Raw genomic sequence first — 15,755 nt, 5'->3', positions numbered from 1 at the left:
TTCTATAACACTTGATATATTTTCAAGGTATTCTTATTTATTATGGAGTTTCGACTGATAAGACAATAATGGGCAATAGCTGTATGTTAGCAAATATATCCTTTGTTATGTAGATGACAATTTATCAAAGAACTAGATCAATATCTATTTATAAAATATAAAAATAACTAGATCTATTTATTTTGCATTTGGATGAAAGGTAAGATTTTGAGAACAATACCACTTTTAGCATCTACTTTGTTAGCAACAGTATTGAAGATACTAACAATAATAATACATATTGGATACTGAATGTTCTAGGTTCTTCTCAAAAACTGTTAGAAAAAATTTATACAATGCATCCATAAGTTTATTATTTATAGTCTATACAGAAGGAAAGTGAGGCATAAACATACTGCCTAACTTGACAAGGGTAACACATATTGTCAACGGCAGAGCTGTGGTTTGCTTCCAGTTATTCTGGCAAACCAGGACCAATGCTTTCAACTGGTAAAAATAAAGTAAAAATAAAGAAATGCTCTAACATCATGAGAATAAATATTCACATGAGTAACATTAAACATTGTTTTAAGAAAACACAGCACATTGATTGTTTATTCATTAATTCATTAAACAAGAAGACTAAACTCAAGATCAAATCAAAAATTGGCGGGAGACCCAAACAGACATTTCTCCAAAGAAGGCATACAGATGGCCAATAAACAAAAAGATGCTCAACATTACTAATTATTTGAGAACTACAAATCAAATTATAATAAAGTATCATTTCACACCTGTCAGAATGATCATCATTAAAACAATCTACAAACAATAAATGCTGAAGAGGGAATGGAGAAAAGGAAACCCTCTTGCAATGTTGATGGAAATGTAACTTGACATAGCCACTAGGGAAAACAGTATGGATATTCTCTAAAAAACAAAAAACAAGAGCTACTATATGACACAATATATTTCCACTGTAGGGCATTTATTCCAAGAAAACCACAATTCAAAAAGACACATAGATTTTCATTGCAATACTATTTACAATGTCAAGACATGGAAGCAACCTAAAGGTCTATCAACAGAGGACTAAATAAAGAAGATGTGGTACACATATACAATGAAATATTACTCAGGCATGTTGTTGATTTTTGGTCTCTAAGTTGTGTCCTACCCTTTATGACCTCATGGACTGCAATACATCAATCTCTTCTGTCCTTCTATCTCCTAGAGTTTGCTCAAATTCTGTCCATTGAGTCAGTGATGTTATATAACCATCTCATCCTCTGGTGCCCCCTTCTCCTTTTACCTTCAAACTCTCCCAGCATCAACATCTTTTCCAGTGAGTCAGCTCTTCTCATCAGATGGCCGAAGTATTGGAGCTTCAGCTTCAGCATCAGTCCTTCCAATGGATTTTCAGAGTTGATTTCCTTTAGGATTGACTGGTTTGATCTCCTTGCAGTCCAAGGGACTGCCATGAGTCTTCTCCAGCAAAACAATTTGAAAGGATCAATTATTCAGTGTTCAGCCTTCTTTATGGTCCAAATTTCAAATACAAGCATGACTACTGGAAAAGAGCATAGCTTTGACTATTCCGACATTTGTCGGCAAATTAATATCTACTTTTTAATACACTGTCTAGCTTTGTCATACCTTTCTTTCATCAAAACACACTGTGGATAATTCTTAAAGAGATGGGAATACCAAACCACCTTATGTGCCTCCTGAGAAACCTGTATGCAGATCAAGAAGCAACTGCTAGAATCAGACATGGGACAACTTTTAAAATTGAGAAAGGAATATGACAAAGTTATGTATTGTCACTCTGCCTATTTAACTTATCTCCAGAGTGCATCAGGGGAAATGCCATGCTGGATGTGTCACAAGCTGGAATCAAGATTTCTGGGAGAAATATCAACAACATCAGATAAGCACATGATTCCACTTTACTGGTAGAAAGTAAAGAAAGAGGAACTAAAGAGCCTCTTAATGAAAAAGGAGAGTGAAAAACCTGGCTTGAAACTCAATATTAAAAAAAAAAAAAAATTAAGATCATGGCATCTGGTCCCATGACTTCTTAGCAAATAGAGGGGAAAAAGTGGAAGCAGTGACAGATTTTATTTTCTTGGGCTCCAAAATCACTGTAGATGGAGACCACATCCATGAAATTAAAAGATATTTACATCTCTTTCCTCAGTTATTTGTAAAGCATCCTCAGACAACTATTTTGCCTTCTTGCATTTCTTTTTCTTTGAGATGATTTTGGTCACTTCCTCTTTCAGTGTTATAAACTTCCATCTGTAGTTCTTCAGGTGCTCTGTCTACCAGATCTAACCCTTGAATCTATTCATCACTTCCACTGTATAGTCATAAGGGATATGATTTAGGTCATACCCAAATAGCCTAGTGGTTGTCCCTATTTTCTTCAATTTAAGCCTGAAATTTGTAATAAAAATCTAGTGATCTGAGCCACAGTCAGCTCCAGGTGTTACTTATGCTGACTTTATAGAGCTTCATCTTCATCTGTAAAGATTATAATCAATCTGATGGGTATTGACCATCTGGTATTGTCCATGTGTAGAGTCATCTCTTGTGTTTTTGGAAGAGAGTGTTTGTTATGACCGGTATGTTCTCTTCACAAAATTTTGTAAGCCTTTGCCCTGCTTCATTTTGTACTCCAAGGCCAAACTTACCTGTTACTCTCTTGACTTCTTACTTTTGTATTCCAGTCCTCTTTAATGAAAAACACATCTTTTTTTATTGGTGTTAGTTCTAGGAGGTCTTGTAGGTCTTTGTAGAACTAGCCAACTTCAACTTCATTAGTGATTGGGGCATAGACTTGGACTGCAATAATGTTGAATGGTTTTCCTTGGAAATAACTGAAATCATTCTGTTATTTTTGAGATTGCACCAAAGTACTGCTCTTTGGACATTTTTGTTGACTATGAGGGCTGCTCCATTTCTTCTAAATGATTCTTGTCCACATGCATGCATGTGTGTTGTCACTTCAGTTGTGTACAACACTTTGAGACTATGGCCTATAGCTTGCCAGGTCCCTTGTCCATGGGATTCTTCAGGGAAGAATACTGGAGTGAGTTGCCGTGCCCTCCTACAGGGGACCATCCCAAGCCAGGGGAAAACAAACAAACAAACAAACAAAACATATCTCTTACGTCTCCTGCATTGTTAGGTGAGTTCTTTACCACTAGTGCCACCTGGGAGTCCCTTTATTGCCCACAGTAGTAGATACAATGGCCATCTGAATTAAATTTTCCCATTCCCATCTGAGTTAACTGATTCCTAAGATGCCAGTGTTCACTCTTGCCATCTCCTCCTTGACAATGTCCAATTTACCTTGATTCATGGATCTGACATTCCAGTTTCCTATGCAATATTGTTCTTTAGTGCATCAGGCTTTATTTTTACCACCAGACACATCCACAAAAGAAGATATTATCCATGGCCCAACCACTTCATTCTTTCTGGAATTATTAGTAATTGCCCTCTGCTCTTCCCCAGTAGCATATTGAACACCTTACAACCTGGTGGGCTCATCTTCTGGTGTCATATCTTTATGTCTTTTCATCTTCTCCATGAGGTTCTCTAGGATAGAATCCTGAGTATCTTGCTGTTTCCTCCTCCATTGGCCCACATTTTGTCAGAAATTTTCACTATTACCTGTCCATCTTGGGTGACTCTGCATGGCATGGTTCTTAGCTTCATTGAATTACACAAGCCCTTTTGCCATAACAAGGCTCTGATCCATAAAGTGGACTCAGCCATAAAAAGGAAATAAATTTGGTCATTATAGAGACATGAATGGACCTAGAAACTGTTATCAGAGAAGGCACCCACTGGTGACCCACTCCAGTACTCTTGCCTGAAAAATCCCATGAATGGAGGAGCCTGGTAGGCTGTATATATATATATATATATATATATATATATATACACACACACACACATATATATATACACATACATACATACACACACACACATTGCTGATACTATCTATAATACAGATAACTAATGAGAACCTACTCTACAGCTCAGGGAAATCTACTTGGTGCTTAGTGGTGATCTAACTGCAAAGAAATTCAAAAAACATTCATTTTGCTGTACAGTAGAAACTAACAGAACATTGTAAAGCAACTATACTCCACTAGGAACTAATTTTTAAAAAATCAAAATATTAAAGACAGCATAAGAAAATGAAGAAAAAGATAACTTCTAAAGAAGCATCACTAGTGCAGAACAAGATAACTGGTAAAGAAATACAATGATTTTGATCTTGACCAAAATAAGGATGAATCAGCAAAGGTGATATTTTACTTGAGTCATAAATGGGTGGGAGTAGAGTGAGTGGCAGAGAAGGCGATGGCACCCCACTCCAGTACTCTTGCCTGGAAAATCCCATGGACGGAAGAGCCTAGAAGGCTGCGGTCCATGAGGTCGCTGAGGGTCGGACACGACAGAGCGACTTCACTTTCACTTTTCACTTTCATGCATTGGAGAAGGAAATGGCAACCCACTCCAGTGTTCTTGCCTGGCGAATCCCGGGGACGGGGAAGCCTGGAGGGCTGCCGTCTATGGGGTGGCACAGAGTCGGACACGACTGAAGTGACTTAGCAGCAGCAGCAGCAGCAGTAGCAGAGTGAGTGGAGAGGATGAATACAGTATGCAAAAAACAGAGTTTAAGAGCCTACACAGTGATGTGGAAACTGCACATATTTAAGTATGACTAGAGATAACTTAAGGTTTAGAAGAATGAAGTTTTAAAGTTAGGGAAATGACCTGATTTAGAATATTAAGAAGCAGCACTACTTTTTAGCAAAGGAATGTGTAAATAATCTATGGTTTCAGAGATATGAACATCTGGCAACATCAAGTAAAGTAGATCATTGAGGAATATTGTTGGAAAAGGCAAATCAGCCAGGAGTCTGACCGTGATAGTCTGATTGATGAGAGATTTGAGGGTACAATAAGCAACAAGTTAATGACATTGGACTGAAAATACATATGAGCGTTGGCTTTGTAGGACAAGATGACTGATTAGACTTGAGTTTGATCAGTTAAACAAATTTAAGATATGTTTCAGGTTTCTGGTCTAGACAACTTGAAAGGAAATGGGAAATAAGGATGCAGTTAAGCAAGACTTATGTCCAGAAAGGAGAGTTAGTTTGAGGAAAGCTGTGAGTTTCGATTTGTCTTTCTACCCAGATGAAGACATCAAAAAAACAAGTGGATATATAGATCTGGAATCCATAAGTATTCTGGGTTAAGGATGGGCTAGATGTAGTAATAAGACAAATTCTTCCTTGAATGCCCACTAGGTGCTATTTTAGGTTCTCAGAAAATCCATACAATGTTATGGATATAGATGTAAATGTTATATGTACATACTATAATATGATATATGTTTTATTAAAGAGGTAATGATGCTTGGAAATTAAAAAAAAAATTTTTTTCTACAGATAGTCAGGAAGCAGAAGTGCTGGAATTTTATACCATAAGACAACGCCAAACCCAAGTGCCTTTCATTATACCATTGTTCCCTCATCTTCAGGTTGTCATTTATATACAGGAAACAGCTGACAGTACTGGAATAAAAGAGATCACCAAAGAGGTGCATTAAGAGAAGAGAGGGCCACAGACAAATCACAAAAGTTGTATAACTTTTAGGAAGCCAGAAAAAGAGTATCCAGGGAAGGAGAACTTAAGTAACAGAGGAAAGAGAAAATAGAGTTACAGAAGCACAAGTAGAAGAGAACTTTTCAAAGAGGAAAAGATCAATAGAATCAAGTATTGAAATGAGGTTATAAAAATATGACTTTTTCATTTAAGAATCATATATCTGCTCCTATACATGGATATGTCCTAGGCATTAACAATTCACACTTTAGGGATAATTGGTGACTATAAACTGAAGGCTTCCTCGTGGCTCATTTAGTAAAGAATCTGCCTATGGTGCAAGAGACCCAGGTTTGATCTCTGGGTGGGGAAGGCCCTCTGAAGAAGGAATGGTAATCGACTCCAGTATTCTTGCCTGGAGAATTCCATGGACAGAGGAGTCTGGTGGACTGCGGTCCATGGGGTCTCAAAGAGTCAGAAACGACTGAGTGGCTAACACTTTCACTTTTCATATTCAGTACTGTCATTTTCAGGTGGTTGCATTTGTATGAGTGTGAGGAGAGGTGTACACTGTTTCTGATATAAAGGTTTTCAGCTTGGATTCGTGGGGCTAGGGTGGGAGGAGAGAATGATGATGAAATCTTGAATCTAGTATGAGATTTTTCTGGAGGAGAGGTTTTTTGTGTTTTTTTTTATTTTTACAGAAAGTGTAAAGAAACTATTGGGATAGCTGGCTGAGGGACATAGTGACAAGATGCTATCAGCTCTCTGACTTGCTATAAATTACAGTCATCAATTATTACATTTTCAAGCAAACATTTACTCAAGGCTGACCTTTGAACTTTTAAGAAGCTACTTCTACTTTCCCATCTCCTGCTTCCTAACAAATTTTGCAGTTTCAGCAAGCCCCAACCAAACCTTGTTATGTAACATTCAGAACACTCTCTATTTTATTCCACGACACTTAAATGAATGTTACATTTATGTATTACTTAATATGTATTTTATATAATAGACTGAAAACTTCATGAAGTCCGGTTCTTAGGAGTTTTTTTTTAATAGCATAAAGTAATAAATAATGAGAGATAATCCACAGATTCTTCCAAAAACAAAAGATACATGTATATAACAATGATAATGGCATAGAAATGCCTTGTATTGGAGACCCTGAAAATTTTAAGTGTGGTCTCTTTCCTACTTTAAAGTAAATACAGTTGAAATGCCATCAGGAATGATAAATATTGATGATCTCTGAATCTTATCTCTGTAGAAGTGCCATGCATTACTGGGTTAATTAATTAACTGTCTCAGATTTATACCTGCATGTAAGCTACCTTATGCATTTTTCCATTCAATACATTTTAATCTAAATGGACTATTTAAATTGATTTTGCAAACCAGAAATTCTAAGGTAAAGCTCAATGATGGGAAGAAACCACTTCTCTAGGCACTGCAAAAGAAACATTATTTAGTGTTAAAAATATGGATGTTGCTTCCATGTTTTATTCTGCCCTTGCACTGCCAACATGTTTTCACTCGGGCTGAACAAATTAACTGCAAACAAATACTGCTTTTACTAGGTTTTCATTGAGGAACATGAGTGTATTTAGAATTACCCAAGAATAGCTCAAGTGCTCTGATATCTGCTTTTGGTGCCCAAAGATGCATGCTTTAAGCATCTTTAGTCATTAATATCAGGACAGAAAACACTAAGGGTAAAAGGCCCAGCATAATATATATCTTAAGATGCTCCACTTGTAATGATTGCATTGTTCTTTAAAGGCTTCATTTATTCTTGACAGAAACAATTATGTGAAGTAATTATATCTAAAGTCAGGCAGTGTGCAGTGTTCAATTTGGAAGGTAAAGAACATTGTTTGACTGTTGTTACCAGGCACATTCCTGATAGGGAACAAATGCTTACATCAATAGGAATCATGCACTTTGTAATTTATTCTTTTATTCTCATATGCGGTTATCATAATAAGTGCCAGGTTAACCATCTTAAACACAGACACAAAATTACTAGAATAACATCAAGGAAGAAAGAAATATAGAAGCAGCTCATCAGTATTTCCTTTGTATGGCCTATTATTTATAGGTCTCTTTTGCCTTACATGACCAAATGTTGCATAATTGACTGGACAGAACTATTTCACAAGACATCCAAATAAGATTGAAAGGCCAATGTCCTTGGTGAATAAATTGGATAATATGTAGAATTTAAAACAGTTAATTTGACCAGACACTGCAAATTGAGTTACTCCTTACATATGAGTATTTTCTCAGAAACAAATTATCCTTTCTTAAAAATATATAAGTGGACACAAATTGTTATCTACATGAATACATAGTTCCTATGTAGTTTGAAAGAGGTCACAAATTCTCTAAGTTATCTAAATTGCAACTAGCTAAACTGACATATTAACCCCTTGAATGCATATGGATAACTCTGCTTTCAATGCAAATTTATTAAACCATTTATGGTAATAGGGAAAATATGAATGTTGAGGCATCGCCCTGAACCTGTAAGTTGTGTTCATTTACTTTCTATTTCATTTAAACTATTAATCTGTTAATGCATCAAGTAATATATTTTTATTTCAAGAGGAAAATTCATTTTACTTTAAGATATTGAAAAGTATGTATATATTTCAAAGTGTCCTGTATTTATCTAAAGCATTATTCTGTTACAAAAAAAACTCAGCAATTCTGCATAATTATGATCATCATAATCAGTTCTGTTCTGTTGCTCAGTCCTGTCAGACTCCTTGTGACCCCATAGATTGCAACACGCCAGGCTTCCCTGTCCATCACCAACTCCGGGAGCTTGCTCAAACTAATGTCCATCAAATCAGTGGGGCCATCCAACCATCTCATCCTCTGTCACCCCATTCTCCTCCTGCCTTCAATCTTGTCCCATCAAGGTCTTTTCTAGTCAGTTCTTCACATCAGGTGGCCAAAATATTGGGGCTTCAACTTCAGCATCAGTCCTTCCAATGAACATTCAGGATTGATTTTCTTTAGGACTGACTGGTTTGATTTCCTTGCAGTCCAAGGGACTCTCAAGAATCTTCTCCAACACCACAGTTCAAAGGCATCAATTCTTCAGCGCTCAGCTTTCTTTATAGTCCAACTCTCACATCAATACATGACTACTAGAAAAACCATACCTTTAATTAGATGGACCTTTGTTGGCAAAGTAATCTCTCTGCTTTGTAATATGCTGTCTAGGTTGGTCATAGCTTTTCTTCCAAGGAACAAGCATCTTTTAATTTCATAACTGCAGTCACCATCTGCAGTGATTTTGGACCACAAAAAAATTAAATCTCTCACTGTTTCCATTGTTTCCCCATCTATTTGCCATGAGTGATGGGGCCAGATGCCATGATCTTCATTTTCTGAGTGTTAAGTTTTAAGACAACTTTTCACTCTCCTCTTTAATATTCAACAAGAGGCTCTTTAGTTCTTCTTTGTTTTCTGCTATAAGGGTGGTGTCATCTGTGTATCTGAGGTTATTGATACTTCTGGCAATCTTGATTCAAGCTGTGCTTCATCCAGCCCAGCATTTTGCATGATGTACTCTGCATATAAGTTAAATAAGCACGGTGACAGTATACAGTCTTGACTACTCCTTTCCCGATTTGAAACCAATCTGTTGTTCCATGTACAGTTAACTGTTGCTTCTTGACATACACACAGATTTTTCAGGAGGCAGATAAGGTGATCTGGTATTCCCATCTGTTTAAGAATTTTCCAGTTTGTTGTGATCCACACAGTCAAAGGCTTTGGCATAGTCAATAAAGCAGAAGGCATTTCTAGGCACTGTCTTTAAATATACCAGTTTATCTTGACAAACAAAGGTAATTGATTTTTTCATCAAATATATTAAAGATAACTATGTACAGCATACATTTTATTTCATAATAGTATAATCATATGTAATAGTTCACTTACCAAAAGAACTGGCTAAAATCAAGGTTGCAATGATTGTACGCTTGAGTACACATTTCATCTTTACTCCAAGAGGAAGTTATGATTTTTGTGTGTGTTTACTTTCTTTTCATTCCTTCCACCATATCTGAGGTGTGGTACAGCAGATGAATTGATTCCAAAATCTTATATTTTTGCATATACAGCTCAGTTTATCTGATTTTGAGAGTTTGCTGAAATATTTTTTTCTGTATTTTCTATCTTCTTATTATATCTCTTTTTTGAAAACAATAGAAGGGTTTGTTTCGTGATTTTTATATCTACATCACCAATCCTTCTTCAAGAATATTAGCTTAAAAAGATATTAATAGTAGATTAGTTATTTCTCTAATAATTCCAAGTAAATAAACACAATTTCAGCCAATATATTGATAGATTTTATGTAATTCAAGGTCAGGTATTCTATAAGAACTCATAAAACTGGATCCATTGTCTGAACTATCATTAGGAATGTATTGTCTTTTTTTTTCTGATCTCTCTTATGTCGCCTTTTGTCTCTCAATTTTTGTCTCTCAATAAGCCCACTTCCTCTGTTTTTCCACACTGCATTAAATAAATGTGCTCTTTTGTAGCTTCACAATTATAATTCAATTTATAAATTAATAACGTATAACACTGTCATCTGTATACTGCCCAGTAGGTGCTAGCTAAGCCTGGGTTATATGCCCACCACTATATTCTTAATATGTCAGTTTCAACTGTAACTATGTGATTGATTTCTGGATGAATAATATTATATACCACTTTATCAGTTCCAGATGGATAGATGGATGAAAGTTCTACACAATTAATAATTAGCCACTATTAACTAGTTACTGGAATCATAGATTCATTGCTGATATATACATATATATGTGTGTGTATATGTTTGTATACATGTATGCACATATATTGGAGAAGGCAATGGCACCCACTCCAGTACTCCTGCCTGGAAAATCCCATGGACAGAGAAGCCTGGTAGGCTGCAGTCCATGGGGTCGCTAAGAGTCGGATAGGACTGAGTGACCTCGCTTTCACTTTTCACTTTCATGCATTGGAGAAGAAAATGGCGACCCACTCCACTATTCTTCCCTGGAGAATCCCAGGGACTGGGGAGTGTGATGGGCTGCCGTCTATGGGGTTGCACAGAGTCGGACACGACTGAAGCGACTTAGCAGCAGCAGCATGCACATATATAGGTATATATATATATTCACCTATATGTGTACTTATGTGTGAGGCACAGCCAACTACTGTGGTAACAACAGCCCTGCAAGCAACAAGCATCACAGTTACAGAACATAAGAGTAACCTGTTCACGTGTGCCTATTCCCAAATCTTTGCATATAATCTACCATGGACAAACAATGATGTTCAATAACTGAGTATCTATTTCATTAAATGCCAGACCCTAGAAAATACTTATATGCTTATAAGTATAAGCATACCTATACCAGCATGCTTTTCATTTTCTCCTGATAGAGATAAAGTGTCTCTGACTTTCAAACTGAGAAATATCTGTTTTAGAATCTGAGGACAGAAGATAAAATATTATAACAAAAGATGCTCCTATAGCTCTTATCACTTAGGAAATTAGAAGTTCTGTGTCAAGAATGGGATGAGGACCAAATATATATTTCTTCTTATAAACTATAATATCACACATAAAAACTGACAAATATTCAACAAAAATTGAAAAGCCCAGAAAAGTAAAGCAAAGTTCTCAAGTAAAATAATAGGAAATAAAATTTAACAATACCTTAAAAAATAACATGTCATAACTGAATTCCAGAGTAGATTATGCAATAGATTCTAGATTCCAGAAGTTTCTGAATGACAAAAGTTGCCAAAAAAGTATCCATTTTTAAAAATAATAATAATAATGAACACTAAATTTGACAAATTTCAAAATATACCTGCCTAATTCAAAAACACTCAGGAAAATTAGAATGATTGGAATTTTTCCAGACATAAGATGTCACTAACATTTACCATGCATAACTAAGAACCAGTTCTGAATAATAGATTATCAGATTTATTATTTGCAAATATTTCTAGAATTTAATTAAAAGAGAAGTCATGCATTATATAATTGAATTTTTTTCAATAGGAACAATTATTTTGAGATTAACACATTTTGTAGCATTTATCACTAGCTCATTCAATTTTCTTTTCAAGCAGTAGTTCATTGTATGGATAAACTACAAGTTGTTCATTTTCACCTATAGGCGGACTTCAGTGTTGTTTTTGGTTTTTGTCTTTATTTAGCTTTTTGACCTGGAAAATTATATTGACGGGTTTTGTACAGATTTTTTTAAAGTTCAGAAAAAAATGAGTGTATACTTTGTGTATACATTTTTATAAAACTCTATAAAATGCAAATTAATTTACATTAACTGGAAGGTAGTTCAGGGCTTTACACAGAATAGTGGGTGGGAAGACAAGGAAGGAAGACTTATTGAGGGACACAAAGAAACTTTTGGAAACAGTGGATGTGTTAATTATTTTTATCCTGGCAATAGTTCCACAAATGTGTATGTTTGTCAAAATATAAAATTTTGCAATTTCAATACACAGTTTATTGTACATGCTTACATCTCGATAATGCTATTTAAAAAGAAAAGAAAGGATAAAGTTTATTTTTCAACCCAGGATTGAATATATCGTTTGAAATTCTTCTAAAACATATTTGCATCAATGAGAATGCCTAGGATCATTCTCATTTATGTCTTCCCCATTAATAAGTACACCAAGTCCTTGGTGACATCTGCCAGAGTCTCTGAGTTCTATAATCTGTCAGAGCTAATGCTTGGGTCCACTGAATCCTGAAGGTATTGGTTAAATAAGTTATATAAATTATAGTCCATGGTTTGGCAATAAATTGATTTGAACTTAATTCATTTAAGTGGAAGACAATTTTACCTCATTGATTTTCAGATCTTTCTGCAATCACCTGTTTATTAAAGATCACTTTGTCTCCCTTTGGTTCACTTTTTTCTGCAGTAAATATTAATTTTTGATAACAAAGATTTGATGTATATTATCATTTTATTCAGGAGGATAGAATTTTTAATGCATATTTTCACTTAATAAATATTATCTCCAATATATAAACACTGAATATTAATTTTATAAAGAAAAGTAGCTACTTTTTTTTTATTTTTTAGTCTTTAAAATTTTTTATTTTATATTGGAGCATGCCAAATTAACAATGTTGTGATAGTTTCTGATGCACAGCAGAGCAACTCAGTTATACACATACATGTATCCATTCTAGACCATGCTTCCCTGGTGGCTCAGATGGTAAAGCGTCTGCCTGCAATGCGGGAGACCCAGGTTCAATCCCTGGGTTGGGAAAGTCCCCTGGAGAAGGAAATGGCAATCCATTCCAGTATTCTTGCCTGGAAAATCTCATGGATGGAGGAGCCTGGTAGGCTTATTCTAGACCATAAGTGCTTTAAAAAAAAAAAGCTACTGTAAAACTATGGTTTGTGGTAAGCTATATGGATTCTGAAACATCCTAAATACAAAACCTATCATCAATATTCTTCAAAGGTGTCAAGAGGGCTTTTAACATATATATGTGCAATATGTATATATATATATATATATGTATATATAGATTAATTATATATAATTAACTAAGGATTGTTCATATCACAGTTGTCTAAGATTTATATCATTTTAAAGAGTTTTTATGATATAAATATGCTTTCAGTCAATCTGGTGAAAAAAGAAGGAGCATTTTTTATTGAAAAAGTTTGAATATATGTAGTGAAATAAAATATAAATAAAACTATTATCAAATACAAAGGAGAGAAGTTGATAAATGCAGTAAGGAGAGAGGGCAAGGTCACAGGAAGAGCTAATATCTCGAAATCCCTGACAGCTACCTGATATTCTGCACGAGTCCTCCTGTCATCCAGAGTGAAGTTAAGGACCAATGGATGGATAACTTTTCTCACTTGGTCTTACATTTATTTGATTTCATTATCTACTCTACCCTTTCCTTCTACTCATGACCATAGAGGAACTTAGTCATTAACTAAATTTGCTGATCTCAAAAACACTATAATCAGACATTTTGATATTTAACCATATCCTCTTATCCTTCTAGCTTTTTCATTAAACTGCTCTGACCTCAACAAGATCTTGATTCCATCTGCAGCTAATATTCAAATTGGTAAATGTCAACAATTTGTTCCATTAGTTTTTTCAATATTACTTTCTCACAGTTCCTCAGCCTTAAGAGTTTCAAATTTCTGCCTTGTTTTAGTCTGTGTCCTAAGTCGCTCAGTTGTGTCTGACTCTTTGTAACCCCATGGACAGATCTCTGGCATTGAAGGCAGATTCTTCACTGACTGAGCTACAAGGGAAGCTTGTGGCCCACCAGGCTGCTCTATCCATGGCATTCTTCAGGCAAGAATACTGGAGTGGGTAGCCAGCCATTTCCTTCTCCAGGGGCATTTGGCCTATATTCAGGGGTTGGAGCACCGCTAGAGAAAACTGACCACCCCCCACACATCAGCGTCTTCTCCAATGCATGCTGGACCATCCCGCAGGTCCAACAATTGCAGTCTTTAGAAAACTGACCACCCCCCACACATCAGCGTCTTCTCCAATGCATGCTGGACCATCCCGCAGGTCCAACAATTGCAGTCTTTAGAAAACTGACCACCCCCCACACATCAGCGTCTTCTCCAATGCATGCTGGACCATCCCGAAGGTCCAACAATTGCAGTCTTTAGTTTGCTCTCTCTCGCATCTGCTACAATTTTGTGTTTCAGATACTTTCTCTATCTCCTCACTGCCTTAACTCCCTACCTTACTCTTGCTTTCAGTGAATGGTTTCAACACTCACAGCACTGAAAAATTAATGACACTCAGAGATGCACACTTTAAAAATCCTATAACTAATTCCACAGATTCAGTCATTTGCATGTGCATTCTGCCTTCCCTCTTTTATTTCCAGATGAAGTAGAAAAATCCATGCCCTCCTCTTAGCCTGATCTTGCTGTATTTACTACAGTTAGTCTCTTTCTACCTTCTCAAGTCAGAATATGGATCTATTCTCGCTCTCTCTTTCCCATGCCTTAAACCTCTCCTTTTTTGATTGTAATAAAACTTCCAGAAAAAATTAAGAGACTTTTCTTTATTACAAACAGATTCCTTTCTAGTCTATCCTCATTTTGCATATACTTATTCTCACTTTCTTTTTTCACTTCAACCTGTTCTAATATTTCTTTTGTTTCCACTACTGTACAGAAACTGTTTTCATCTAGATTCTCACTGAGGATCACATCTTAATCAAATTTTACCATTTCAGTCCTGATCATACTTGAGCACTACAACACTAAACATTACTCATCTATTTCACTTTTAGAAATTCCCTTTCTTTTACATCTAAGATGTTAGACTTGTGTAACAGAGTTATCTGCCTCTTCTTTCACACTTGCTGAGGTTCCTCTGGATTATAACCTCTTCTCATTCTATAAAATCCTCCAGATGGAGGTCATCCTAGTACTGAATCTATTACTGTCTATAGGGTGTGACTAACCCCAACTCAAAGGACTTTTACCTCTCTCCTGAATCATATATATAGCTATTTAACTGCTCCATAATCACAGAACTAAAATTATCTTAACTAATCATTCACCACCCCCCACTGTAATTTTTATTAATAATAAAAATTAAAGGATAATATCACCATATATCCTGCTAACCCATCCTGAAACCAATTCAGTTGTGAATTTTCCCTTACCCTCACCTCACCCTCATATTCATTTTTCAAGTGCTATCAATTGCATGTTCTGATTTTCCCTTAAATCTATCTTTCCTCATTCCCTGGATTCATATTCTGAATACCTCTCAAACTGCCCAGCCCTAACTGTTACAGAAAATCACTGTCTCATCTTGCCTGTCTCATTCTTCCTCAGGTTCAGCTCCTTAGTGGTAAGAGCACTGAGTATGTAATCAGACTAATTTTGGGATTGAATCCCACCTATTCTATCTCAGAGATGGCTTGACTCTGAAGAAATGGGCTTAACTATTTGTTTTTTTCTTCTTAATCTATAAATGTGAATAGTTATGTTCACTTTACCATGGAGCTATTGGAAGGTTATATGATATACAAGCTTTAAAATACCCAAATCCTGAATCTTGAAATA

This window comes from Bos grunniens, chromosome 12 (assembly GCF_055505025.1).
Source record: "Bos grunniens cultivar Pamir isolate PY7600 chromosome 12, Bosgru_T2T1.0, whole genome shotgun sequence".
Lineage (NCBI taxonomy): Eukaryota > Metazoa > Chordata > Mammalia > Artiodactyla > Bovidae > Bos > Bos grunniens.
This window is presented reverse-complemented; position numbering follows the sequence as displayed.